This window comes from Muntiacus reevesi, chromosome 15, assembly GCF_963930625.1.
Source record: "Muntiacus reevesi chromosome 15, mMunRee1.1, whole genome shotgun sequence".
In the NCBI taxonomy this organism is placed as follows: domain Eukaryota; kingdom Metazoa; phylum Chordata; class Mammalia; order Artiodactyla; family Cervidae; genus Muntiacus; species Muntiacus reevesi.
Genome location: NC_089263.1, coordinates 11159366 through 11186521, shown reverse-complemented (window position 1 = coordinate 11186521; position 27156 = coordinate 11159366).

Below are 27156 nucleotides of genomic sequence, written 5' to 3'. Positions count from 1 at the left end.
ATGGACAGAGGAGCCTGGTGGGCTACGGCTCAGAGTTGCAGAGAGTCGGATGCAACTGAGCAACTAAGCACTGTAATATGAAACTTTAATATAACTGATTCAAAACCAGTTTTAGAATAGAAAATTAAAAGAAAAGAAATACATCATCAGTAACTATGGCAGAATCATGTACCTTTCTTTTTTTCTTCTTCTTCTAGAACTGTAATTTCCCAGGTGCTTATATTTAAACCTGTCTATTGACTTGCATTGACCAATGACATGTGGGGGAAGAGATGTGTGTCTTCTTTGTATAAAAGTATCTAAATGCTAGTGCTTAACTCTAGCTCTTTTTTCTCTTTGCTGTAACAATGGGCAATTCCCAGTGATGGAGACTTCATCAGCCTAAGCTGGGACTTTGTAGAGAAGAACTCCTCACTAATCTAAAGATGGATGTGTTATGTGAGTGAGAAATCATGGTTGTTAGCCACTGAAGTGTATTGATTTTATTGGAGTAAAACTTAACCTATCCTGACTAGTATCAGTTCAGTTCAGTTCAGTTGCTCAGTCCTGTCCAACTCTTTGCAACCCCATGAACTGCAGCATGCCGGGCCTCCAAGTCCATCACCAACTCCCAGAGTTTACTCAAACTCATGTCCATCGAGTTGGTGATGCCATCCAGCCATCTCATCCTCTGTCATCCCCTTCCGCTCCTGCCCTCAATCCCTCCCAGCATCAGGGTCTTTCCAATGAGTCAACTCTTCGCATGAAGTGGCCAAAGTATTGGAGTTTCAGTTTCAACATCAGTCCTTCCAAAGAACATCCAGGACTTATCTCCTTTAGGATGGACTGGTTGGATCTCCTTGCAGTCCAAGGGACTCTCAAGAGTCTTCTCCAACACCACAGTTCAAAAGCATCAGTTTTTTGGTGCTCAGCTTTCTTCACAGTCCAACTCTCACATCCATATATGACCACTGGAAAAACCATAGCCTTGACTAGACGGACCTTTGTTGGCAAAGTAATGTCTCTGCTTTTTAATATGCTGTCTAGGTTGGTCATAACTTTCCTTCCAAGGAGTAAGAGTCTTTTAATTTCATACTGCAATACCATCTACAGTGATTTTGGAACCCAGAAAAATAAAGTCAGCCACTGTTTCCACTGTTTCCCCATCTATTTCCCAAGAAGTGATGAGACCAGACGCCATGATCTTAGTTTTCTGAATGTTGAACTTTAAGCCAACTTTTTCACTCTCCTCTTTCACTTTCATCAAGAGGCTTTTTAATTCCTCTTCACTTTCTGCCATAAGGGTGGTGTCATCTGCATATCTGAGGTTATTGATATTTCTCCCAGCAATCTTGATTCTAGCTTGTGCTTCTTCCAGCTGGTATAGTAAGGCATAATTGAAAGAGGGCAAGATTGGTAGTTAAAAGAACTGAGTTTATTTTATATTCTGTCACTAATAAGCTAAGTGGCCTTGGGCAAATAATCTAATCCACTTGAATCATTCAGTTCAGTCGCTCAGTCGTGTCCGACTCTTTTTGACCCCATGGACTACAGCACGCCAAGCTTCCCTGTCCATCACCAACTCCTGGAGCTTACTCAAACTCATGTCCATTGAGTGGTGATGACATCCAACCATCTCATCCTCTGTTGTCCCCTCTCCTATTATGTTCAATATTTCACAGCATCAGGGTCTTTCCCACTGAGTCAGTTCTTTGCCTCAGGTGGTCAAAGTATTGAATCATTTATTTATCTACTCTCAGAATTTGTGGGTGGTGGGGTGGAGTATACTGAGAGTCATATATTACATGAAAAAAAAAAAAAAAAAGATGGTTGTTCTCAGTGCCTGAGTGCTCTGTGGAGGAGCTTCCTAGGTGAATGGACAGACTTAGAGCTTATGCAGAAGGCCAGAGGTGGTTTCCATCATGGAAGCCCCACTCCGTTTGTTCTGTGTGATGTGGGGTTACATACAATATTTAGGACTTAGTTAGCATTTAGTTTTTCTGGTTAAATAAAGTATTTGAAAACCCCTGGAGTTGATAATCTTTAAATTTGAGTTTCATTCTCTAATTCCCCTTCTACTTAATCACTGTGAAAATGGTCAGCTATGTCACCCTATTCAGCTATCGTGATGATCTGAAAAACTTTAGAGCAATTACTTTCTTTCAAAGGGAAGAGTGGAAAAGGGTAAAGAAAACCTATACTAGATATCCTCAGAGATATTTTCACTCTTGATTCACTCAACAACCTTACTGAAAGGTAGCATATTTCATCCAATAATGAAGAAAATAAAGCTCAGAATAATAAAATTCCTTCCTCTTAGAGATAGAACTAGGAATTTAAAACACCCCCTTCCATACCCTAAGACAATCCTCCTTTCATTATGCTATACCTTTATACAAAATTATTTTCCCAAATAATAGAAACTTCATACAAAATTTAAACAAACCTTATGTCTGGAGTTAATTTTCCTTTTGTGTGAAAATCCCCAGTACTTTACTTTATAAACAGATTTTCATTGAATGTTGATTTTATGGAATTACATGCTTTCTCTCATCTCCTCTACTTTACAAATAAGTGAGTGAATGGAAGTTGCTCAGTTGTGTCCTACTCTTTGCAACCCCATGGACTATACAGTCCATGGGATTCTCCAAATTACTAGATAAGCCAAAATACTAGAGTGGATAGCCTATCCCTTCTCCAGCGGATCTTTCCAACCCAGGGACTGAACCCAGGTTTCCTGCATTGCAGGTGGATTCTTTACCTGCTAAGCCACAAGGGAAGCCCAAGAATAATGGAGTGGATAGCCTATCCCTTCTCCATCGGATCTTTCCAACCCAGGAATCAAACTGGGGTCTCCTGCATTGCAGGTGGATTCTTTACTAATGAAAATGTAGACATCCTGGTTCAAGATTCTATTTTTTCAAATAACAATTGCTTGAGCCTATACAGAAGAATGTCTAAAGGGATTCATTAGCATACTGACTCATTTGATAGGCTGAGACACCAACTCAGCTATTATATTCTGATGCTCACTTTTCCTATAATTAGATAAATATCTGCCCTCTTGAGAAACAGAGATTTTTAAAACACTTTCATGATATTCTGTTCACAATAATCATTAGACTAAAACAGACAAAGCCTGTGTCATTCTTAAATCCACATCAGAGGTAGATTAGAGATGAATGTGGGGACTCAGTGAATGACAGTGGCATCGCAAAAGGAACTGGAACAGATGGTGCTGGGCTGCAAGAAGGTGACCTTGCAGAATAGACTGTAGAAATGGAAAACAATATACCACTGAAAACTCAGCACTTTAAGAGCAGTTATTCATTTGATGAATGCTATGCTATCAGTTTTACAGATCTAGCACTTGACTTTTTTTTTTCCAGCAGACATTCAAATGAAGGAATGACCCTTGACATAACCCCTCAAAAAATTAAGCTATTCATATACAGATTGATTAATAAATGCATTTATTCACCAAAGCATTATTGGATTTTTACTATACGATGGACACATGTTAGGAAATGGATTCACAATAGTGAATATGACTTTGCTTATGCCCGTAAAGTTACTCATGATCTGACGGAAGAGATGGACAGACAAAAAACTAACAAAACATCCTAGCTTAATGTGAGATGCTTTTTAGGGGTTTTAAGGACAAAGTGCTTCAGAAACACAGAAGGAAAGAAACTAAATTTTCAGGAAACCAGGAAAGAATCCAAGAGGCATTGATTTTGCAGTTGGACTTCATACATTTTGAAGCCTGAAGTTCTAGTTTAGCTTTTCTGTTTCTGAGATTTGCAAATGATAGGTTGAGAAAGAAGAATGAACTAGATTCGTCACAGGATTCACAAGTCTGGATCCCTAGAAGTGAGTTGGCTTCCTGTAACGCTGTGAATGAGTACCATATCCTCCTTTACTTCTCATCAGAAATTCATTTTCCCTTGAAAACACATGAATCCCTCATGATCTTTGATAATGATGAAAGGTCATAGGCACACTGACAAAATGATAAAAACAAAAGGATAATCTCAGACTCAGGTACTTTTTAGTCCTAATCCCACAAATTCCTGGAACAGGGAGACTGGGGTGCAATAATGCAAAGACAGAAGTGACCTCTGCAACTCCATGGCTGACAGATGGTAGACCAGAAAGACAACGCTAAAGGTCCACTCTCACACTGCACCAGTCATAGTAATGGTGTGCAGTTTACTATATATTCCCTGGCTAAGCATCTCTTCCTTTGATGTTAGGCATTTGGGTTCTCTATCATTTCAGAAAGAAACTTTCACTCTGAAAAACTCTTCCTAAAGGAATGTTTGTCATAGAAATGCTGCTGTTCTTTGCACTCAAATATCACACCCATCCCCTTCTTCCCCTACATATTCCATGAGGTTTCTTTATCTTTTATTCTCCAGAATTATCCTTTCTAGCTAGAAGAACACACCCTTCAGAGAGAACCACAGAATTTCTTATAAGATGGGAAGATGTTTTGTAAATCTGTGTGCTAAGTTGCTTCAGTTGTGTCTGATTGTTTTCTACTGTATGGACTGTAGCCTGCCAGGCTCCTCTGTCCATGGGATTCTCCAGGCAAGAATACTGGAGTGGGTTGCCATTTCCTCCTCCAGGGAATCTTTCCAACCCAGAGATTGAACCCGTGTCCTTTATGTCTCCTATATTGCCAGGTGGGTTCTTTATGACTAGCCCTATTCTGGACATCCATGAAACTGCATGTTCTCTGGTCAGTGGCTTAGAGTCACAGGATCTACCCAGGGCAAGAAAAGTCCAATTTCTTTGTAAACTGCACTCATACCCAGAATCAGACATCATGGATTTCTGTCCTTTAAAATTCTTAAAAGGCAGCACTTAATTCCCTTCTCTGTCATTCCTGTCAAAGAGAAAGCCCCAGACTTCAGAATCAAATTCCAGAGTCACAATCAATTTATTTATAAGATATCTGAAATGCATGAAATCAAGGGTATCTAACATGCAGCCTCCATCAACTTTTGCATTTTAGTTGTGCTTTCTAAAGCAAGGATAAACATCTCATGTAAACCTTTAGCCATAGATCAGATGATGGGTGGTTCCAAGTATGTATCTAATGGGGAAACTTTTTCCCTGTAAAAGAAAAATGTTTAACATTAGTTAAGTTTTGTCTTCTGTTGACACTGACCTAATGGTGGGTACAGGGTTTGCTGCCAACTTATCGTGCACATTGATTAGTCATTCAATTCTTTAATGGGTACATTTTTCTTTGCAAACTAGGCCGAGCTAATGATTCGGAGTCCAGGCTCTGCAAACAAACAGGCCTCATGTCAAGGTTTACATCTGCTCTTCTCAAATTGTGTTACCCAGGGCAAACTACTTTACCTCACTATCCCCTAAGTTCACCTGGAAAATGCAGATGGTAATAAAAATACCTACTGATGGGGAGATGGCAAGAGGAAGAGAGAAATGTAACAAAAGAACCTGGCACAGAAAGTGTTCATATGTGCTTTTTAAGAAATAAATTTATTTATTTATTTTTGACGGTGCTGGGCCTCCTTTGCTGCATGGGTTTTTCTCTAGTTGCAGTGGGCAGGCTTCTCGTTGTGGTGGCTTCTCTTGTTGAGGAGCACAGGTTCTAGGGGGTACGGGTGCAGGATAATGTATTGTGGGGTGTGGGCTCAGTACCTGTGGCTCTGAGCTGCACAGCACAGGTTCAGCGGTGGCACATGGGCTGAGCTGCTCCTTGGCATGGGGAGTCTTCAGAGAGCAAGGATGGAACCCGCGTCTCCTGCACTGGCAGGCAGATTCTTCACCACCAAGCCACCAGGAAGCCTCCATATATGTTAACTAGTACTTTTACCTCCATACAACTCAATGAAGGGAATAGACTGAGATGACTAGCTCATCTTACAAAAGAGAAAATGGAAGGTTGGAGAGTTGAAAAGAGCCACTTAAGATAAAAAAGCTGGTGCAAGTCAAATTTACTATTGTTTTCAAAAAAACCCACTTTAAATACAGTCTTAAATATGCATATTTATGTATATATATATATATATATTCCACTTAACAGTTGTATGTATTATATATATTATGTATTTATAATGTCTACAAAGTGAACTTTTTAGAGGTTTATACAAAATTGATCACTGGAAATCTATTTTAGGGTAGGGTAGGTAAAATTTGAGTTTTTAGCTATTTAAATTTAAAGATTACTCATGGATAATCATCTTTCATTACAAATTAATATTATGACTAAAAATTAGGTACAAATTTAGAAGCATCAGGAGAATGAAATAAGTTACTTCTTGACTTATCAAGAGCTTTAAATTCACTTAAAAGTTTATAAGTGTAATTTGACAGAAGCATTCATATTCTATTGTAGCTTGGGAATATATATTATTTGGTATATATGAATGTTTTATTTATATATATATGTATTATGTGTGTGTGTGTGTATGCCGTGCTGTCCTAAGCTCAGTCGCTCAGTCATGTCTGACTCTCTGTGACCCCATGGACTACAGCTCACCAGGCTCCTCTGTCCATGGGAATTCTCCAGGTAAGAATACTGGAGTGGGTTGCCATGCCCTTCTCCCGGGGATCTTCCTGACCCAGGAATTGAACTGGGGTCTCCTGCATTGCAGGTGGATTCTTTACCAGCTGAGCTATCAGGGACGCCCTGTGTGTGTATATATGTGTGTGTACACACACAACACACACACCCTTTTTCTCTTTTCCTTTTCCTCCATATGGATCCTCACTTGAATTTCCCTTGAATTTTTAACAATGATTATACACTCTAAGTGAAAAACGACTGCTTGGTTGTTTCTTTAATCACAATAAGCCTGTGCTTCTTTCTTGATCCAATGTAGATGGAATTTCTTTTGTCAGAATGGAACTGTCATATGCAGACTTTATAAAACCAGCATATGACTCGAGTAAACCAACATCAGCTTCATATTTCCAATATGAGAGGAAAAGTCCTACAATTAATTTTAAAAAAATACCAAGAAGTATGTTTATTGCTTGCTTGTTTACTTTTATTAAAGCTTTTCCTTTGAGGGTGGTGGGAATCTCTCCGAACATTTTCATCTCAGTGGTAAGTTGGTTTGGAATCTGAATAGAAGCTTCCTGAAAATATTATTTTTGGAAAACTGACAGTAATTGAAAGTCAACCCTAATAATATAAGGCCATCATCAGCAGAACAGTGATAGGAAGAAGCAAGAGTTTATAGAGATGAGCCAAAGCATCTGGAACCCTTCTCTGGTTCCTTTAGTCAGAGACCCAGGACTGGATCCTGGGAAGAGAGTCTGAGATACAGTGTTTAAGCCAATGTTTTTTCAACCTTGTTTACTGTCTTGCTTTTGAATTACATTCTTTTTTAAAAAAAAAATAATTCAAGACAAGACTTTATTCTCTATCTTGACATTATAGATTTAAAAAGTAACTATTCAACAAACTTAAGTATTGTGCCAGGCCCAGAAGCTATGACATTGAATCAAGCAGGACTTGGGCCAGGCAGTGCCCACTGGGTCCTTTGATATAAAAGTGGGACTATAAACAACTTTAATTTGATGTGATGTGATCCAGATACAGTAGCAGTATGGAGGGAAGAGGGAAGGAAAGGTGACTAGAGTTTCCACCAGAATAATGGTCATGTCTGTTAACCACTGGAGCCAGTACCCCACACTAAGCCTGGGTCATAGCAGATGCTCAGTAAACAGGGCGGGAGGCAGAATGAGAATGGGAGGCAGGGGGAAACCCTTATGGTTGTGAGCATACTAGGTAATCACTGGTCAAACTGTGGGATCCAGTTGTATGGTCTCAACTGGAAATTTTTCATTTTCCATCTCCAGGAGCCACTGAAGGAAGACACCAGTAAAAGTGTGGAAAGTGTTTGTTGACTGATTAAAAACGGATTGCATATATCTTGCAAACTCATTTACATCCAATTCATGACTTTCCTTGAAGATTTACTCACGTTGTTTGGAAGCAGAATTCTTCTCTGTGGTTACCTGGCACATATAACTCAAAGTGAGACTTGATAAATTCACCTTTAATAAATCAATAAAGAACTGTCACTAAGTTTTATACATCCACAAAGGCTCATGCAAGGGAGGCAGGGAGGAACTCACCAGTGAAATAAGTCAACTTACGTGGCAACAGTTGAAGGCTGCTTTCTGTTTCACTCAGGACAGCTCCATCAGAATACTTTCTTTTATTCTTTTTCTGTCTACAAAGTAGGATGGAAGTGGTTTGATGAAGGAAATCCCCAACCTTGTAGAGGCTAAAGCATTTTTTTTTTTGTTTTGAGTAGTTCAGGGAGTGCAATCTCTCCTCCCAACTCAAAGAATTAGGACATTTTCCAAGATCATCAGACTTTCAGACTCCCCTTAGAATCTTTCCAGAAGTATTGATTAAATGCATGATTCAGTTTCCTTTAGCTCCTGGCACTTCCTGTAGTGTTGTTTTGGGGGAAATCAAGGAGCTGCAAATTTGAGACCATTTGATTGCTTGATGGATTGGTCCTGGGTCTAGAGTGAGCTGGGTTTTATGTTCAGCTGAGATGCTCCATAGATATTAACACTACTTCTGGGGCAATGTGGTAGAAAAAGCTCTGGACAAGGACCCCCCAGACCATTGGGTTCTAGCTGCAGTTTGATATTAACTTGAGGCAGAGAAAATGTCACTGGACTTCATTCTCTGCTGCCCCTTTTTGCTCCAGGGGTCAGCAGCCTGCCCTCAATGGTGGCTCTCAGATGGGATGCCTTTAGTCGTTGGCCCCAGGCAGCATGCCACTACACCGAACTCTGGGAAGCTTGCCTTATTTTCAGAGTGTTCCCTCTTTATTTTCTTTTCAATTAGTTTTATGTGTCTATTTATTTTCCTCAACAAGTTCATAATTTCATTTCTTTTTTTATGTTTATATTCCCCCTCGGTTTCTACCCAAACTCTGCCATGCTCCACACTCTGAAAATCTGCTTGCTTTTTAAATCCATCTGTATTGAATTATTTATAGGTTTGATAAAGTCCTGTTTTGTCTGATGTTTATTTTCTTTCATAACAAGAAACCTGGGTGACCTTTTCCAAAAGACCAAAAAAGGATTCTAGTTTTTAAAGATGTTAGGCAACCGCTGGCCAAAATGTACAAAACAAGCCTTGGGTACCCTTTCTTCTGTGATTTGGGTTTGTTTCCCTCTATTAAACATTCTTTCATCCAAATGTGTTGCAGAGAGGGGAAAAGTAAATAAATCCCTTCAGCATGGACTCTCTCCAAAAGGCAATTACATGTTTCTTTTCACTACCCAATCCCTGTGCTTCAACCCCTTCTAGACCAATCATGAGACTTTTGAATCCACGAGAGGAATTCTGGGTTGTGATTGGCAGGTGTGGTCATGTGATAAAGATGCTCAGTTGTTTATCCCACACCTCTTCTTACTCTAAATTCTACATGACAACAACTCTGCAGGTTTGCCATCCTGATTTCTGTTGACTTCTGTGGCTTTTCCATTGTTATCTCTCTAGCTAATTTTTCATGTCCCTCGTGTCATCAATGACTTTGAACCTTTGTAGCTGAACAGGTTTCAGATTCATGCCCCTCTCCTTTCTCCCTTTCCTCTTTCTCCAAGAGTCTTCTCCCTCCTTTACCCCTTCCCATCCCATTCAACATTTCCTGCATTAAATTAATTAGCTCAGGTGTTGGAAGTGTGTCAAAAAGGGATGGGGAGAGATTTTTAGCCTTTAGTGCTAGATAAAAGCACACTTCACCCACACATACTCAGGTACATCACACCTGCACATGCACACACAGAGAATTGAAAAGAGGATGGATAACCAGCGTTGTCAGAATGACCAAAGATGAGAAAAAAGAACACAGCACACATACAAACTAGAGGGTGTGAGTTAGCTATGCCCATCGAATTCAGAATACTGAATAAGGGGGAAAAAACAAACAGAAATCTCATACCTTGAATTAGGTCTCAGGGTATGATATTTTTTTATTCTGTTAGGTGAAGAGAGAAAGTTTTTTTTCTTTACCTTCTTATCTATTATTTCTTCTCTTCTTTTTCCTTTTGCTCATTATATATATATATATATAAAATATCTCCCACCCCCACTCCTCTTTCCAATCCTTCCTTTAAGGTTTAATTTAACAATAACATTTGCGATCGGGGTCCTGCGCATCTCAAGGGCATTGCGCTTGAAATTGCACACACTCTGCACCATTTATCATAGGCTGACATGTGTCATGTTCCAGACTGCGGCTCCAAGAGGTTACAGCTCACGACTGCTCCTTTGTTGATCAGCTGCCGAGACAACTGAGGCACCTTTCTTCCCTTCTCCTTTCATTTTTTCCCCTTATTATTAAAGCTGCCTCATCCCCTTTTTGAAGGTCTAACTCACCCCTTCTCAGGAGAAGAAACACAGAAGAAGGCATATTGTGTGGAACACTGTGTCCCTCATTTCCTGCGGTTTCTGATGGGGACCATTTGGTGTTTAATAAGATCGGAATGCACCACTATAAACTTTCATCTCTGTCGAGAGAAAAACGGAAAAGGCCATTAAAGTCAGCACCAACCTGGCTTTGTTTCCAAGCAGACGGCATCCTGGGCAGGATGGGAACATTTGGAGCCCTAACTGGCCCCCTGCCACACGGACCGGGGCCACTCCAGTCCTCCTCTCATGCCATCGTCTAAGCCAGGTGGGATTTGAACTTGGCCCTGAAAACTTTTTTCTCTGCAGTTTACTGTAAAAGACACGGGACGAGGGACCGCCAGGTAGCAGGCCCTGACCTCAGTGGGCCGCACTTGCAAGGGCTCAGCAGTTCTTGGAGACTTGGGCTGAAGCACTTGCAAAAGTTTTAAGAGGTTAGTTGCAATAAATAGTTATCCTGAACTTCCCTTGTGGCCAGCTTTGCCCTCAAGTCAGGTATTTTTAAACCAGTATCCTTGACTGTGTATTTCCTTCTGTGAAGAAGAGTTGGAATTCTGGTTTTAAAACTACAGGCATAGAAAACAAAACTTCTGGTAACCAAAGGGGAGACATGGGGGAGGGAGGGATGAAGTAGGGGTTGGGGATTAACAGATACACCCTCCTGTAGGTACAACAGGTAAGGAACAAAGGCCTACTGTATACAGCACAGGAAACTATATTTGATATCTTGTAATAACCTAGAATGGAAAAGAACCTGAAAAAGAATATATTTATATATACCTGAATCACTTTGTTGTACCCCTGAAACATTGTAAATCAACTACACTTTAGTGAAAAATTCTCATTCACAAAATAAATAAAATTTTAAAAATGTGTTTTCCCTTTTAAAAAATATTTTTGAAGTATGGTTGATTTGCAGTGTTGTGTTCGTTTCTGCTATACGGCAACATGAATCAGTTATACGCACACATAGCCACCCTTTTTTAGATTCTTTTCTTGTATAGGCCATTACAGAGTGTTGAGTGGAGTTCCCTGTGCTCAAATTTTTTTGTTTAAAAGTAGATTTCTAGTACTTTCTCCTCGGCCTCCCCCCTCCTGCCCACATGTTCACGTTTGGTCTCTCCCAGCTTCCCTTCCTCCCTGTGGCCAAACAGCTGAGCCCCTCTCCTCCCACCGTGCCTCCCACCACCCCATCAGGGCAGCCCACACTTGCTCCTCTCCTCCTCCCCTGCACCTTGCCTGGCCACCTTTTCTCTACGGGGCTGACCACAGTTGTACCGCGGTTTTAATTTTCGTGACTTATTACGTTACCTCCTAAGACTGTAATCTTCTCCCTGTTTCGCTCATCACTGTTGTCTCAGCTCACAGGAGCCCTTCAGATGATTTGCTGAGTGAATGAATAAGAGACACCATTAAAGCTCTTCCTTAGGGATTCTGGAAGGAGTTGCAGGGTGACAATTTTGTGAGCAGCTTTCCTGGACGATGCTCAGCAGCTGTGGCACTGGCTCTTTTTTCTTCCCCTTCACACTCATCCAGCCACTTTAGGTGAGCACTTCCCTCTTAAAGTGAGGCACACCTTATGAACTTGAGACTGGGAGTGTGTATAATATACAAGCACATATACACACCATCTGTCATCAGCTGCTGAAATTTATCCACAAAGGAAGTGTGTCAGCTTGGGGTAAGGGGAGCATTTGGTTAGCCCTTACTAAGACTGCCTAGCTTCCCTGGTAGTTCAGTGGGCAAAGAATCTGCCTGCACTGCAAGAGACCCAGGTTTGACACCTGGGTTGGGAAGATCCCCTGGAGAAGGAAATGGCAGACCACTCCAGTATCCTTGCTTGGAAAATCCAATGGACAGAAAAGCCTGGTGGGCTATATAGTCCATGGGGCTGGAAAGACTCAGGCAGACTGAGTGACTAACACTTTCACTTTCAAGGCTGCCTAGTCGCCAAGTCCTGAGCTAAATTTCAGGACTTCAAAGGTGGTAAGAACTTCCCTGGTGCCACAGAGGGCCTGCAGGCTGGCAGGAGCAATCGTGAATCCACAGCCATAGAGGTCATGACCAGAGAGTGATGGGAGAGCAGAGGCCACCCACGTGCTGAGACTTCGAGGATGTTTGACAGAAAAAGTGAGGCTGAGTCTGCAGGGAGAAACTGAAGCTCTAGCCAGATGGATGAGAGTCAAGGGTGCTCCTGGAGGAGGAGACTGCCTGGATGAAGGCAGGGCAGTGTGAAGGCAGGTCACTGCTCTGATCCCTGCTTCCTTGGCACCTGCAGCACTGGAGGATCATTTGGTGGTCAGCTTTGGGATCCCTCCAGACATAACTATTCAGTCACTTGGGGACTTCCCTGGTAGCGCAGTGGCTAGGAATCTGCCTGCCAATACAGGGGACACAGGATTGACTGTGGTCTGGGAAGATTTCACATGCCTTGGGGCAATGAAGCCTGAGTCCCACAACCACTGAGCCATGAGCCTAGCGCCTGAGCACCCCAGTGATGAGCAGTGCCCACTCACTGCAACTAGAGAAAGCCTGTGTGCAGGTACTAGTTACTAATTTAATAAATTACTAAAAATTATCCACAAAAAATGTAGCTTGGGCTTATCCAATCCATAATAGCATATGGTCTCCCCAGCATCTATTTCAGAATTCTCTAAGGGACCTTCACCACAATGGACCCCTGAATCTTGAAATCAATGGACTGGTTCCCCTAATGAATGAATGAATGAGCAGCAAAGGAATGAGATGACTTGTGTGTGTGTGAGAGAGATAGAAAGAGAAAGATACCCAAGAGCTGGTGAGCTTTACATTATCTTAAAACCAGGCAAATTCTTGAATAGGACCAAGAAAAGCTGTATTGCTATCGAACTTCTAAAGTCATCCAAATAGAACTCTGGCTTTGTAAACTTTCCGAGGTCGACTTGAACAATAATTGACACTGAAATCACAGCTCAAGGCCCACTAGAGGAAGAGGTGATTTGAGGAGGGTCCTTGTGACGCCAAACATCTCATGGAAAAATGAACAGTTCAATTGTCAGCTGGTTGTTTTGTTTCCATGACACCAAACAACAGGGCTGTTTCCAAACATTTCCGTGTTTGTCATCGTTTAGACAATACCTTGAGATGATTCACTTTCATCTAGATATGTAAACATCCTGAAAGATATATCCTAATTATCATTTAATTTGAGGTCAATATGTTAGCATATGATGAGTGAGAAAGTAATATATTGGTGACACTTGGAAAAGAGGTTAAAGTACAGAAACTGAAACACTAAGTGTATAAGAGCAACTGAATCTCCTTTTTTCCCCATGCCATACATTTCTTCTCATAACTGCAATGTATAATTACTATTCTTACTGTCCTAAAAGAGTGTCATACAGTTAATGATTTACTGTCTCAAAACAATGGATAATTTTAGAAATTGATAAAAGACTAAAGCAATCATTAAGTTGGATATATCACCATTATGAAGGAGGAGGGGATTTTTTTGTTACTATTATTTTCCTGATTTTCACTGAAACCTTAAAAAACAACCTGGAACCAATGCACACTCTTTGCTTATTAAAGGAGGGTCCTTGGGGGACTTCCCTGGCGGTCTAATGATTAAGACTTTACCTTCTAGGGCAGGGGGTGCAGGTTTGATCCCTGGTCAGGCAGCTAAGAATCCACTTGCCTCGCAGCTGAAAAATCAGAACATAAACAACAGAAGCAATATTGTAACATATTTGATGAAAACTTTTAAAATGGTCCACATTAAAAAAAAGATTAAAAAAAAGAGGGTCCTTGTTGAGATTTAAAGGGAGGTGACTAAAAGCTAAAAAAGGTTATCTGATTCTTAAAAGGGGAAGGTGCCACCAAACCAAATAAGCAAAACCAAAAAATAGATAAGACATCATAATAAGCTGAAAGTATTTAAAAGCAATCAAGTGAAGATGTTGAGAGTATTATACAAAAGAATAATGATATTTGTATAGTAGGTAAAATATAGATTCCAATTTATAACAGGAGACAGGAAGGAGACAGGAATTGTTTATAGGACCTTGTAATAGAATTTCAACAAATCTCTTTTAAAAGCTTTCTCTTTGCCTTGGCATCAAATCTGGGCAACTCTGGCAGCCACATCAGATGAAATAAAATGCCCAGACTGGCAAACATTATAGCATCTGAGGAACAGAACTTGAAGTCAATTCCAGATTTGGCTCTGCTCCTATCTTTTGTCCCAGTTCATCTACTGTCAGAAGCCTCATTGCTTTTCCAGCTGAGGACATTGATCAGGGAGAGGTGGAAAGTTTTCTGATTTTTTTTTTTTTTAAAATATCAAGTGGTTCATGTGAACTTGAAGTTGACCTTTTCAATCTCCATCCTGATGTGATTATTTACTTTAAGTTTCTGGTTTCAAGATACATGTCTAAATTAAGATAATAGTTAAAGAACATTCTCCCTGCAGCTTCCCTACTATATAAGTAGACTTTAATTGAAATTTAATGAATGGCAGCCTTGCTATTTCCACTGACTTCATAAAGTTGTTGTGAGGATAAAATGGATTAATATAGGTAAAGGGCTAAGAACAGTGCTTGACACACAGTAAAGGCTAGAGAATGATAGTTGTTGTTAGTATTATTATTATGATGACTATTATTTATCCATCCAGCAAGTCAGCTGGATAATAAAGTAGGCTGCCGTGTATATTCCCACTCCATTTGATGGGATGTCCTAAGTTTTCATTGCTTTATCCTGTTCTTACTTCCATCTCTCTATCCCTTTCTAGGTCAAGTCTTATTGAAGTCCTTGACCTCTTGTCTTGTTTGTGAATGTTACACTTTATAAATGTTAATGTAACGATTTACATTTATCACACTCCACCGTGGGCTGGGGGTTTAAACGTGCATCATATCTCATTTATGATGAGAATTTCCCTCAAAACTTATGAAGTAAGTACTATTGTTTTTCTCGTGTTACAGATGAGGAAACCGAGCTCTGTAAAACATTAAAAGGTAAGGCCCAAGCTGCACCTGGAGAATGAACTGCTCTGGGGTCTGATTCCAGACGTCTCATGTCAGTGCCGAAGCTCTCACTCAGTCAGCCTTGTTCTTATTTCTGTCCCCAAGATCACAGACGGACGTGCTGACTGGACCGCACATCTGATGTTCTCGCTCTGTGGACTCAAGAAGGAAGGTCTCACCCTCAGCATCCTTTATATTCTGCTTGGGTTTCAGCCCCTTTGACCTGAACCAGGGCCATGTGGCCTGGCCAGGGTCCCAGCCTGCTCATCCACCTGACCTTCAGCTTTGCATTCCTTTCAGTGAATCACATATCTCTACAGGAATCAGGAAAAGGGTATACCAAATTCACTTAGAACAAGAGAGCTTTTCACACTGACGTAGAAAGCAGTAGTAAAATCTACCTCATAAAATTCACATGTGATTAAGTGGATGGATATAATTTTACAACTCTCTGTGTCTCCTTAGTAGAATTCCTTTTGCAATCAAACATAGAGGAAAACATCCATTAACCTGAATGCTTAGGAAATGGGGACCTCTGGGTAAACTGGGATTTTTGTTGTTGTTTATTGATGATCAAAAAACCCCCCCAAAACTCAAAATATCTTGCTTTCATTGCCATTATTATCCATTTTTCCCTCAAAATGGATAAATCCATTTCCCTGCTTCAGCAAATCATAGTAAGCTGAACTTGCCTTGTGCTTTATTTGATGGTTTAGATTCTTACAGTTCCCCAGGGTCCATTTTCTGAATATGAAATCTTGATACTTATTACTATAAACATAGACTGTGTCGGAAGTTAAGAACAGAGAGGGGTTTTTCTGTTTTTCTGGTTTTTTTTTTCCCTATGGGCATAGGTCTATAGGCTTTCTTTTTCCATCAAGGGTGACTTTTCCTTATAGTAAATCAAAGAATAAAAAGAAAAATTCATAGACATGTGTTGGTTATGCTCAGATCAACCATTTCATGGTTTAATTTCAACTTACTCTTTCCCTTCTGTCTAGTTAGCATGATTCTATTCAATTACTCTTTTCCTTCTCTAGCGCTTTTGGTTTTCCTCTCCCTCACCCCCAGGCAAAATGCTGTTTCCTTCTTTGTGTCCGCATCAACTACATGCAGCCTTTATAACCTTGTCTCGAAACCCTGGTCTGTAATCCATTTTCCTGCCCTCCCCTTCCTTCTTCTCTTCCTCCTCTGATCTGACATTTTTGAAACTTAATCCTCAAACATCGTCAGCAGTTCGCATGTGGTGCTGGCATACTCCACCCTGATCTTAACAATACCGCCTAACACAGTAAGGATGCGTGCTAGGAATGAAGACACCAGATTCCCGATGGGGACTCTGCCTACCCTTGGTTACATGACCTCAAGCGAGAAGAGAATGTTGGAGCTGAATGCAACTTGAGAGACTTGAATACTCTCATTTTATACATGAAACCAAAGCCAGCTACGTCCAGTTTCTCACTTACTGTACCAGTACCACGATTTGAACTTAGAACTTCTCATTTTATGTCCATCATGTTCTCCTACCCATCCATTCTAGGAGTCCCTCCTTATTGAGACATATATTGACTTTGGGCATAAAAACAAGACAATGTTAATGTTGTGAAGGTGCTTTGAAAAGTACTGAATGCTAAACACCTGAGGAGGAGAAGGGGGTGACAAAGGATGAGATGGTTGGATGGCATCACCGACTGAATGGACGTGAGTTTGAACAAACTCCAGGAGACAGTGAAGGACAGGGAGGCCTGGCACGCTGCAGTCCATGGGATCGCAAAGAATCGGACACAGCTTAGCAACTCAACAACAACAAAGACGTAAGCACCAGTACTCTGTAAATGAACAACAGGAATAGGGGTACACAAGGACGCTCCCTGACTACCTGTGCAGGGAATCTCAGCAAAGGGAAACCTACTAATAGCTGCCAGAATATTGAAGTTCTTTTCACACTTCTAAAATCTGATTTAGCAAACTTCTGTATTGACCCTACAACAAACCAGAAGGGAGAAGCTTGCTATGACTAACCTAAAGACTGATTACTTTTCTTCCCTCCTATTACAATATAAGTGTGAGAAAAAAAAAAAAAAAAACAGAGCTGGAATTAAATACGCATAAAAGGACAAACTGATGAAGAATCTTTCATATGGTATATCTGTTTGTTAATCACTCTAAGGGAAACAGTATTTCAAATAAATATGCCAAAACAAACAGGGCAAACAATAAATTAAGGTGAGCAGTTACTAGCAGTAGGTACTTCAGGGAGGTCAGCAGGGTGTCCCAGCTGCACCAAATGGCACAATGTGCATATAGAGTCTGGTGCCGACCTGAATCATCTAGCGGCACAAAAGGACTTAAAATGTGAGTCCTGGGCTAGCCTGATGGTCCAGTGGTTAAGAATCTGCCTGCCAGTGTGGGGACACGGGTTCGATCCTCGTCCTTGAAGATTCCACATGCCGAGGGGCAACCAACCTGGTGAGCCGCAGCTCCTGGGCCCACACACAAAACAAGAGAGACCAGCCCCGTGAGAAGCCTGAGAACTGCAACTGGAGGACTGTCCCCATCAACACAGCCAGAGAAAACCTGCACAGCGAGGAAGATTCTAACACAGCCAGAAACAAGTACACATTTTTAGGAAGTGTGAGTACTAAGCAATGTTTGAAAACATGGCTGGGAGGATAAAGAGAGCAAGCCGACTCTGTCTTCCTATCCAAGGGATTAGAGTGACAGTCACAGGTACCATGTGGAAAATGAGGAGTCAGGATGGGAGCAAGGTTGTCCCCCCTGGGAAGACTAAGATGTTCACCTCTCCCTCTTCCTGGGTGCAGAGTATGTGACCACGGTAAAGATGCCTGGATGTAAAGCTATGAAGTGTTAGTAGTTCAATCGTGCCTGACTCTTTGTGACCCCATGGACTTAACCTGCCAGGCTCCTCTGTCCATGGAATTCTCCAGGCAAGAATGCTGGAGTAGGTAGCCATTCCCTTCTCCAGCAGATCTTCCCAACCCAGGGATCTAACCCCGGTCTCCTGCATTGCAGGTGGATTCTTTACAATTTGAGTCACCAGGGAAGCCAGTAAAATTATAAGGCGGCAAGCAAATTCCCAATACTCCTTTTGCTTAATTCTCAGAAACTCACAAGCTTCAAGAATCTTCCATGATATCTCAATGAAGTATCTACAAGAACTGACAACATTAGTTGTTTTTTCACACTTGCATCCAATTGCTATATGAAGGGCAAAGGCACAGACACCCACCCCTGGAATCTCTAGGTGAAAAATACTTAGATATATAAAAAAAGAAAATCTGAAGACATTATTGGACACAAACCAGGTTCTTGGTAGGAGTCTTTTGTCATTAGTGAAAAATCAGTTGCCTATTAATACTGTCATTTTCTTTGAATACAATCTGCTCAAACAGGCTATTGAGGAAGGTCTCCTTAATTTACCTGCCTGGTTGGTGGCCACCTGAAGGAGGGAAGCAGAACTGCTGGTCCCAGGAAACTGAGAGAGGCTGTGTTCGGGAGCTCAGTGGGAAACTGATCTGAGACCGGAGTAATTGCCAAGATGATTAATTATTCCTCTGAGGCACACACATGTCCCTTTCTCTCTTCTTCACCAGCAAGGCTGACTCGAGAAGAAGGGCTAGACCACCCCGGCGGGTCCAGCTGCCCGAGCGAGGGCAGTCCCATGGCCCCGTTGTCCCCTGCAGGGCGATAGCCAGGGGACAAGTCCTTTTCTTTCCTCTGCAGAGAACTGCCTGAGGTGTCACCTTGTCACAGCTCATACTTTCATTCTTCTAGAGAGTTCCCTGCGTCCTCCATATTTCTTGTGCCTTTGTGAGGGTATCTTCACTCCCCATCTGGAATGCCTCATCTTACCTCAAGGTGTTACTGATGTCATTGCATGTGAACTTCCCAGAAACCCCATAAGGTTGTTTAAGCTGCCTGTATTCTGCAAATGAAAGCGGCTGAGTTCTACAAATAAGGAGCCAAGCTCGCACAGCTCGGAAGGGGCTGGACTGGAACCCAAGTCTCTCAAATTCGATACAGAAGCGCCTTACAATGGCACTCACAGATATCATCCTCCCCCGGAAGAGCATTAGCAAGTGAGCAGCATAGAACGACCACAAAGGTATGTTTGCAAACACTTTTCAGTTTCTCAACTGAATCAGTTAAAGGAAGGTCCATGATGACTTTTTGTTAAGTTTTGATTCCATAAACTATGAAGTTCTATTTATTTTTTAATTTTATTATTTAATATCTATTATTCTATTTTTTTCCATTTATTTTTATTAGTTGGAGGCTAATTACTTTACAATATTGTTGTGGTTTTTGCCATACATTGACATGAATCAGCCATGGATTTACATGTATTAAAAGGAGAGATGAACCAAACATGAATCAAGAGATGGTATATTGTAGTGGCTAAGAACTCTGTACTTGGCACCATCTTGCCTGGGTTTGTACCTCTCATCTACCACTTGCTACATGGATGATCTTTAGGAGGAAACTTAAATATGCTTTGCTTCAGTTATCTAAGCTGAGAAATGGGCATGTGAAATAATACTTATCTCACAAAATGGTAATAAAGATTAAATGATCCATGGAAATGCTTAGGCCTATTCCTGGTGCTTGGTAAACACTCAGTTATTTTATCAAGTGTTATTATTGTCATAGTGACAATATACACCAAACTAATTAGCCTCAAATGAGTGGACACCAACACAAGTTTTTGATTGAAAATCAGTGGCACAAAAGACATGGAAAAAGCAAAGCAGAAAACAAGTAACTTGGCTACAATTCATGAAAAGAAGAATTGGACATTTGGGCTGGCCATAAGTCAACAATGAGCCAAAAGTCCAACACAATTACTATGGAAAGGTAAGTGAATACAATAGGAAACCCATAAATATAAGCAGAGTGTCCTGACATTCTTCTGAATTCTCTTGTTGATCAAATCCGAGCCAAATGGTTTCATTTCTGGGCAGAGTCCTTGAAGGGGAAAATTAATAACCCCAAACTAGAGTGTGTCCAGAGAAGAAAAAACAGGAGGAGGAGGGGTCTGGCAACCACTTCATTGAAGGAGTCCTTGATGAAAACAGGGGGGTTGAATTTAGAGCCATGAAAAGGGGCAAATCCTGGCTATTCTAGAAAGTGTTTTAACTATCCCATTGCCCAACAAAGAAAGAGGCTGTTTTGTTAGCTCACGAACACACTGTCCATGAGAGTATACTTGAATGGTTGGAAAAAAATAGTGGATTTTGCTAAGAAGATTTTTGTTGGAAATGTGAATTCCATAAACTTTTGGAAGGCTTCCTATTTTCTGATCCTATGACAGAAAGAGATAAGTCTGCATAGCCACCTGCCTCTAGGACCCAGCCTCCACTTTTATGACCTAACATATTAACTGGTACTGTCCATGCCCTCATGTTTCTGTAATGGATGGAGTTGTCCTCACCGGGGAATATGCTGCTCACTAAGATACCCACAGACTTCTGCTTCTTTCCATTGAGCTGGATGCTTTCCAAGAACCAGGTGTATTTGTCCCCGTTTCTATTTAAACCAGTTGCATCTGTTACTGTAATTGCTTAGTTTCATTAAACATTATGTAAACTGGTGAAATATTAGTGTTAGAAGAAAGCAAGATGTTGTGTCTATGAAAACGAAGTTGAGTGCTTTGGAGAGATTTGATGAAGGCGATTTGCTAAAAAGTAATTGCTGTTAAATTAGGTGTGAGTTAGACAAATGTATAAGATTGGGAAAGATCATTAAAATTTAGATGGATTCTCTTCTAAGATTGCTCTGCAAGTCTTTAAGCTCTTGTTCCACTTTGTAGCAACTAAAAAATCATGGATGCTTCTTCATGGGTGTAATTTATGCAAAATGACACCGCAGAACTCTGACGAGCAGGCCCATGTGTGAAGAGGATGCTTTGGCCTTGTATCAGAAGGTTGACAAGTTAAACATACATTTTTGCAGGTTTTAAGTATAAAAGTTTAATATATGGTGTTTCTTTTTCATGAGTTTCTTGTGATTGGAGTTTGAAATTCATCACCAATAATCTAGCAGCCATAACTGCACAGATTAAAGGACTCCTTTTGTTCAGCCAAATAACAGCCAAGCTACTAAAAAAAAAAAAAAAAAAAGTGAGTCTGTAGTAACTGTAGCAAGGACTGACGTGACAGAGTGTGACTCCAGAATTCCATGGTGGGCCAAGGCTGGGGCAGGCATTTCAGACATGGAGACGCAGTGTAGTGAAGGCAGGCAGAATAGGAAGGCTGGTAGTCCTGGGTACAAGATGTGGGTTTAGGATTCAGTCCATGAGACAAAGAGGAGTTGGGTGAAGCAAGTCAGTGTTAGATATATGGATGTTCTTGGCACCAGATAAGCAGTGGAAGTGTCTGAGGTGTAGCCAAGATGTAAAGGCTACCAACCATTGAGGCAGGAAAGACAGGCCTGGGTTCAAGGACAGCTTCCTCATGTACAGGCATTAGGCTGAAGGTAAAGCCACATCCCCTGTTTTGCACTTAACGAGGCCATGATGCAAGGAGGGATGGCGTCTAACAGAAACCCCGTAGCCTCCGAACAAGGCACTGACCGTGAAAACTGTGGAGCATGAGCAGTAAAATCACACAGGTTGCTGACAACCCTGCACAACCTTCCATGTGTGGCTGCTCGGAGAGTAAGGGCCAATTTTAGGGAAGGGCTTCCCTGGTGGCTCAGATGGTAAAGAATCTGCCTGCAATGCGGGAGACTGGGTTCAGCCCCTGGGTTGGCAAGATCCCCTGGAGGAGGGCATGGCTACCCACTCCAGTACTCTTGCCTGGAGAATCCCACGGACAGAGGAGCCTGGTGGGCTACATTCCATGGGGTCGCAAAGAGTTGGAACACAACTGAGCGACCAAACGCAGCACAGAATTTAAGGGAAAACTGCTCTCAGAGCAGGAGTATTGTGGCTTCAGGAGACAAATGTGCAGGACCAAGAATTGATAGAACCTGGTGGCATCCAGGCCACACCTCAGCCCTCCCTTAAAGAATGTTCAACCTCTCATCAAAAGGACCCCAATCATTCAAAGGGCTAAAAATAAGATTAAAAGGGGATCAAAAAACTTGTGGGAAATAAGGATGTGCATGCTCTTCTCTGAATGTGTAAATTTCACTTCTGTCTCAATAAACTGCTTCTTTGTTCTCTTTGCTACTTACCCTCAGTGTTTTCTGCTTGTTTGTTCATTTTTCTCTTTGGGTTCTCATCCCGATTCTTTTTGGATGAGCTGAACAAGAGGCTGGACTTTTGATAAAGCTTTTCTCGTATCACAAAGATCTGAGGGGTGGGGGGCAGCCAGGAAGCAGGTTCACCTAATCTGGTGGGGAGTTCTAGCCCGCACTGGTCCAAATGGCCTTATGGAAGTGTTGATGTCTCAGAAGTTCCACTTAGTACCTGTCAGCAGGACCAGTTCTTTGTCTTGATGTACGAAGAACGTTTGATAAAGAGGCAACAGAACTTGACACCGACGAGGGTTCTTGGCCTTCCCTGATAAATAGAAAGTGATATGAGGTCAGACAAGAAATTCAGGCAAGGCTTTATTGGGGCCCCTGCTGCAGCAGTGGGGAGTGAGACCAAGCAACAGGTTCCCTTACCTGCTTACTCCTGATGCAGGGCAAGCTGATTCCTTATGTGGGATGAGGACAGGGGTGCGTACAGGGGTCAGGTCAGAAGGCTGACTTAGGCAGTTGCCCACCCCTTTGTTGGTGCTGAGTGCAGGTGACACGCACAGTAACCTGCGTTTGCTCCCACCACCTTCTTTTTGCCTCAGGCCCTTCAGAAGTGGCAGTTGGAGTTTTTGGATCTTTTTGTGTCTTATGGTTCATAATTCGCCCCAACTGTGCATGCACGTGGTTGTTTTAAGGGTCTTGTAATTTCTTTGTATTCTGTTGCTCCAGGAGATGGTTGTCCAGCTGGGTCCCAGGTCCCAGCCTGTCTCTGACCTGCATGGCCCAGCCATGCCATGACCATAGGCACATCCCGAGTCAAGCCTGGACCTCACTGCCTCTCTTAAGGTCCTCATCTATCAGGTGTACATCCTCATGTTTCTTAAGCCGAAGTTCCAGGAAATGACCGAATCACGTATGTAAAATCATTTTGACAGCAATAAACAAATGGAGATTTTGCTGTGGTTTGCTAAGAATTTGATCGTGGAACCAATATTGTGAAACCTTTTGCTTCAATCAGAATTGCCTTCCTGGTGTGGAAAACGTGAATGAATTCCAAATCACTTATTTGTTAAATTATTGATTTGTTTCTGCTGTTCAGTTGCTCAGTCATGTCTGACTCTTTGTGATCCTGTGGACTGCAGCAGGCCAGGCCTCCCTGTCCTTCACCATCTCCTTGAGCTTGTTCAAACTCATGTCCATTGAGTCAGTGATATCATCCAACCGTCTCGTCCTCCATTGTCCCCTTCTTCTCCTGCCTTCAATCTTTCCCATCATCAGGGTATTTTCTAATGAGTTGGTTCTTCTCATCAGTTGGCCAAAGTATCAGAGCTGCAGCTTCAGTATCAGTCTTTCCAAGGAATATTCAGGACTGATTTCCTTTGGGATTGACTGGTTGTATCTCCTTGCAATCCAAGGGACTCTCAAGAGTCTTCTCCAACACCACAGTTCCAAAGCATCAATTGTTCAGCACTTAGCCTTTTTTAATGGCCCAACTTTCACATTCATACATAACTACTGGAAAAACCATAGCTTTCACTATATGGACCTTTGTTGGCAAAGTAATGTCTCTGCTTTTTAGCACACTGTCTAGGTTTGTCATAGCTTTTCTTCCAAGGAGCAAGTGTCTTTTAATTTTGTGGCTGTAGTCACCATCTGCCATGATTTTGGAGCCCAAGAAAATAAAGTCTGTCATATGGTAAATTGGTCACTGCTTTTAGAACTAGTTTAACATATACGTAATTCTTCCAAATCAGACAACAATTTTTTCTTGAATGCTCTTTTGTTGGTTCATTTGATTTAATAAAAATATTTCTATTTGATCTCACTAAATACAATGAGAGATAGACAGCAGAGTGATGGAATATAAGACAAAGCTGGGATTCCAAATTCAACTTCAACACTACTGGCTGTGAGATCTTGAGCAAGTAAATGTCCTACTAAAAGAGGTACTATCAAAGCTAACCACAAAGGTTTTATAAAGATTGAATAGGTCCATAATACTGCATGTAATTTGCCTAGTTTAATACCAGGCAGCAAATAAGCAGGCATTAAATTAATTTATATCAGTATTATTCAATCTACAAATAAAATTTTATGTATTCAGTGTTACAAAGCAGGATTTTCTTTGAGAATTTACAGTTTGAGGGTTAGTCACTTTATAAAATGCATTCTTATTTTCTATAGGGATTCATCTCTTCTTTTAATATAAAGCTTTTTTTATAGCACTTCAAATATCATTTGCCATACAATATCAGAGAAACAGCAATTATATACAGTGATGTACAGTGTGACAGTCTGAAGATGGTAGACATGAACACTTGCTGGTCTGTCATTTCGGCCTTCTGCTGGGTCCTCTAGGACTAGAAAACCAGAGAAGCCTGGCGTGGCTACTCAAACTCACAATCCCAGGGGAGGAGTCAGGCTGGACACTGAAAATAGAAACAGCTTACGCTATAAGATAACCTTGAAGTAATGGTCTCACGATGTGGTGCAGATTCTAAATGATCCATGTAATCATTCACACATAGTTATTTAGCATCTACTATGTGCCAGGCACTGGGATTGAAGCAAAGAATGAAGCAATTACATCTGCTCTCAGAATGTTTCCTTGTAATTGTGGGAAGACATATGGCAACATGGTAAAATACATGCATGAAGTAAGTGCAAATGGTGATCAGTGCTATCCCCCCCAAAAAGAAAAAATAGAATAAAAGGGGCATAAAGAGAGTGACACAGGGCTTTAGCAAACAGGAGGTCAGGGACAGCCTCTCTTGGAAGGTGACATATAAGTTGAGTCTGAATGATGTGATGGAACCAGCTATGGAAGGATTGGAGTAGGGAAGAGTATTCCAAACATGGGGAAAAACAATGGCATAGATCCCACAGCAGGACAACCTTAGATGTGTTCTAGTGATGGAAGGAAGGCCAGGGGAGGCTGGAGCAAAAGAGTGAAGGGGCAAGGACAGAAGCTGAGGTGCGGGAAGCAGGCTGGGCTGAAGTGCTTCTTTAGTAGGATCTCTGGACTAGGGTGTTCAGTGAGACCAGAATGAAAGAGTTGGGATCTGCACTTGGTGGGGGAGAAAACAGAGAATAAAGAGCAGCATAGTCAAAGGCATAGAAATGGTGAATAAGCAAATTTCACAGCAAAGAAGCATGCTGACTTAAAAAATTAATTAATTTTTAATTCTCCATTATGGTTTATTATAGAATATTGAATATAGTTCCCTATGCTGTACAATAGATCTTTATTTTTATCCATCCCCCTGTGGCTTCCCTGTGGCTCAGACAGTAAAGAATCTGCCTGCAATTCGGGAGACCCAGGTTCAGTCCCTGGGTTGGGAAGATCTCCTAGACAAGGAAATGGCAACTCATTCCAGTATTCTTGCCAGGAGAATCCTAGGGTAGACAGGGGGGTCACAAAGAGGCGGACACGACTGAGCAACTGCACTTTCACTTCACTTTTCATTCTATACATACTGCTTTGCACTTGTTAATCCCAAACTCCAATTCATCCCTCTCCAACCCCCCCCCCCCCCCCCCCACAGCACACTGATTTGAGTATCCTGAGGGCGGAAAGGTACTAAACAGCAGCTGAAAGGAGAAGCCTGGGAATCCTGAACTGTCAGCAGTTTGGCCTTCACCAAGCAGGGAATGGAGACTGACTCTAGGTTTCTGAGCAGAGAGGGATGTGATTAAAATGATGTTCATGAAGGAAGAGCTTGGCAAGGCTAAGCAAGGCTATTAGAGGGAGAAAGACTGAGGTGAGGGTGGTTAGCTGAGATGAACTGAAGTCTCAAGCCTGAGTGAGCCTCTGGATCATCTGAGGGCTTATTGAAACTCAGAGCGCTGGGCCCTGGCCCCAGGGTCGATGAGTCAGTAGATCAGGGTGGAGCCCGAGAAATTGCACTTCTAACAAGAGCTCAGGTGAACCTGATGCAGCTGGTTCAGGCACACGTTCTGAGGACCACTGTCCAAACCAGGGCTTCCCTCATAGCTCAGTTGATAAACAATCCGCCTGCAATGCAGGAGACCCTAGTTTGACTCCTGGGCTGTGAAGATCTGCTGGAGAAGGGATAGGCTACTCACTTGGGTATTCTTGGGCTTCCCTTGTGGCTCAGCTGGTAAACAATCCACCTGCAATGTGGGAGACCTGGCCTCAACCCCTGGGTTGGAAAGATGCCCTAGAGAAGGGAAAGGCTACCCACTCCAGTATTCTGGCCTGGAGAATTCCATGGACTGTCTAGTCCACGGGGTAGCAAATAGACAGGACTGAGTGAATTTCACTTTCACTTTCATCCAAAACAACTCTCATGGGCACAATATCCAGAGTTAAGGGATCTGAATTCAGACCTTGACTTCATGACCAGAGGTTGCATCAGCTTCCCTACCTTAAGCTTCTGTGTTCTCATCTGAAAATGGGGATAGTAACAAATTTATTTAAGATCTGTGATGTTTAACTGCAATGATGTGTTTAAGACACCTAGAAGTATGTCTGACATAGTAAAAGCTTTTTACCTGAGTTGAATCTGACATGAGGAGGAT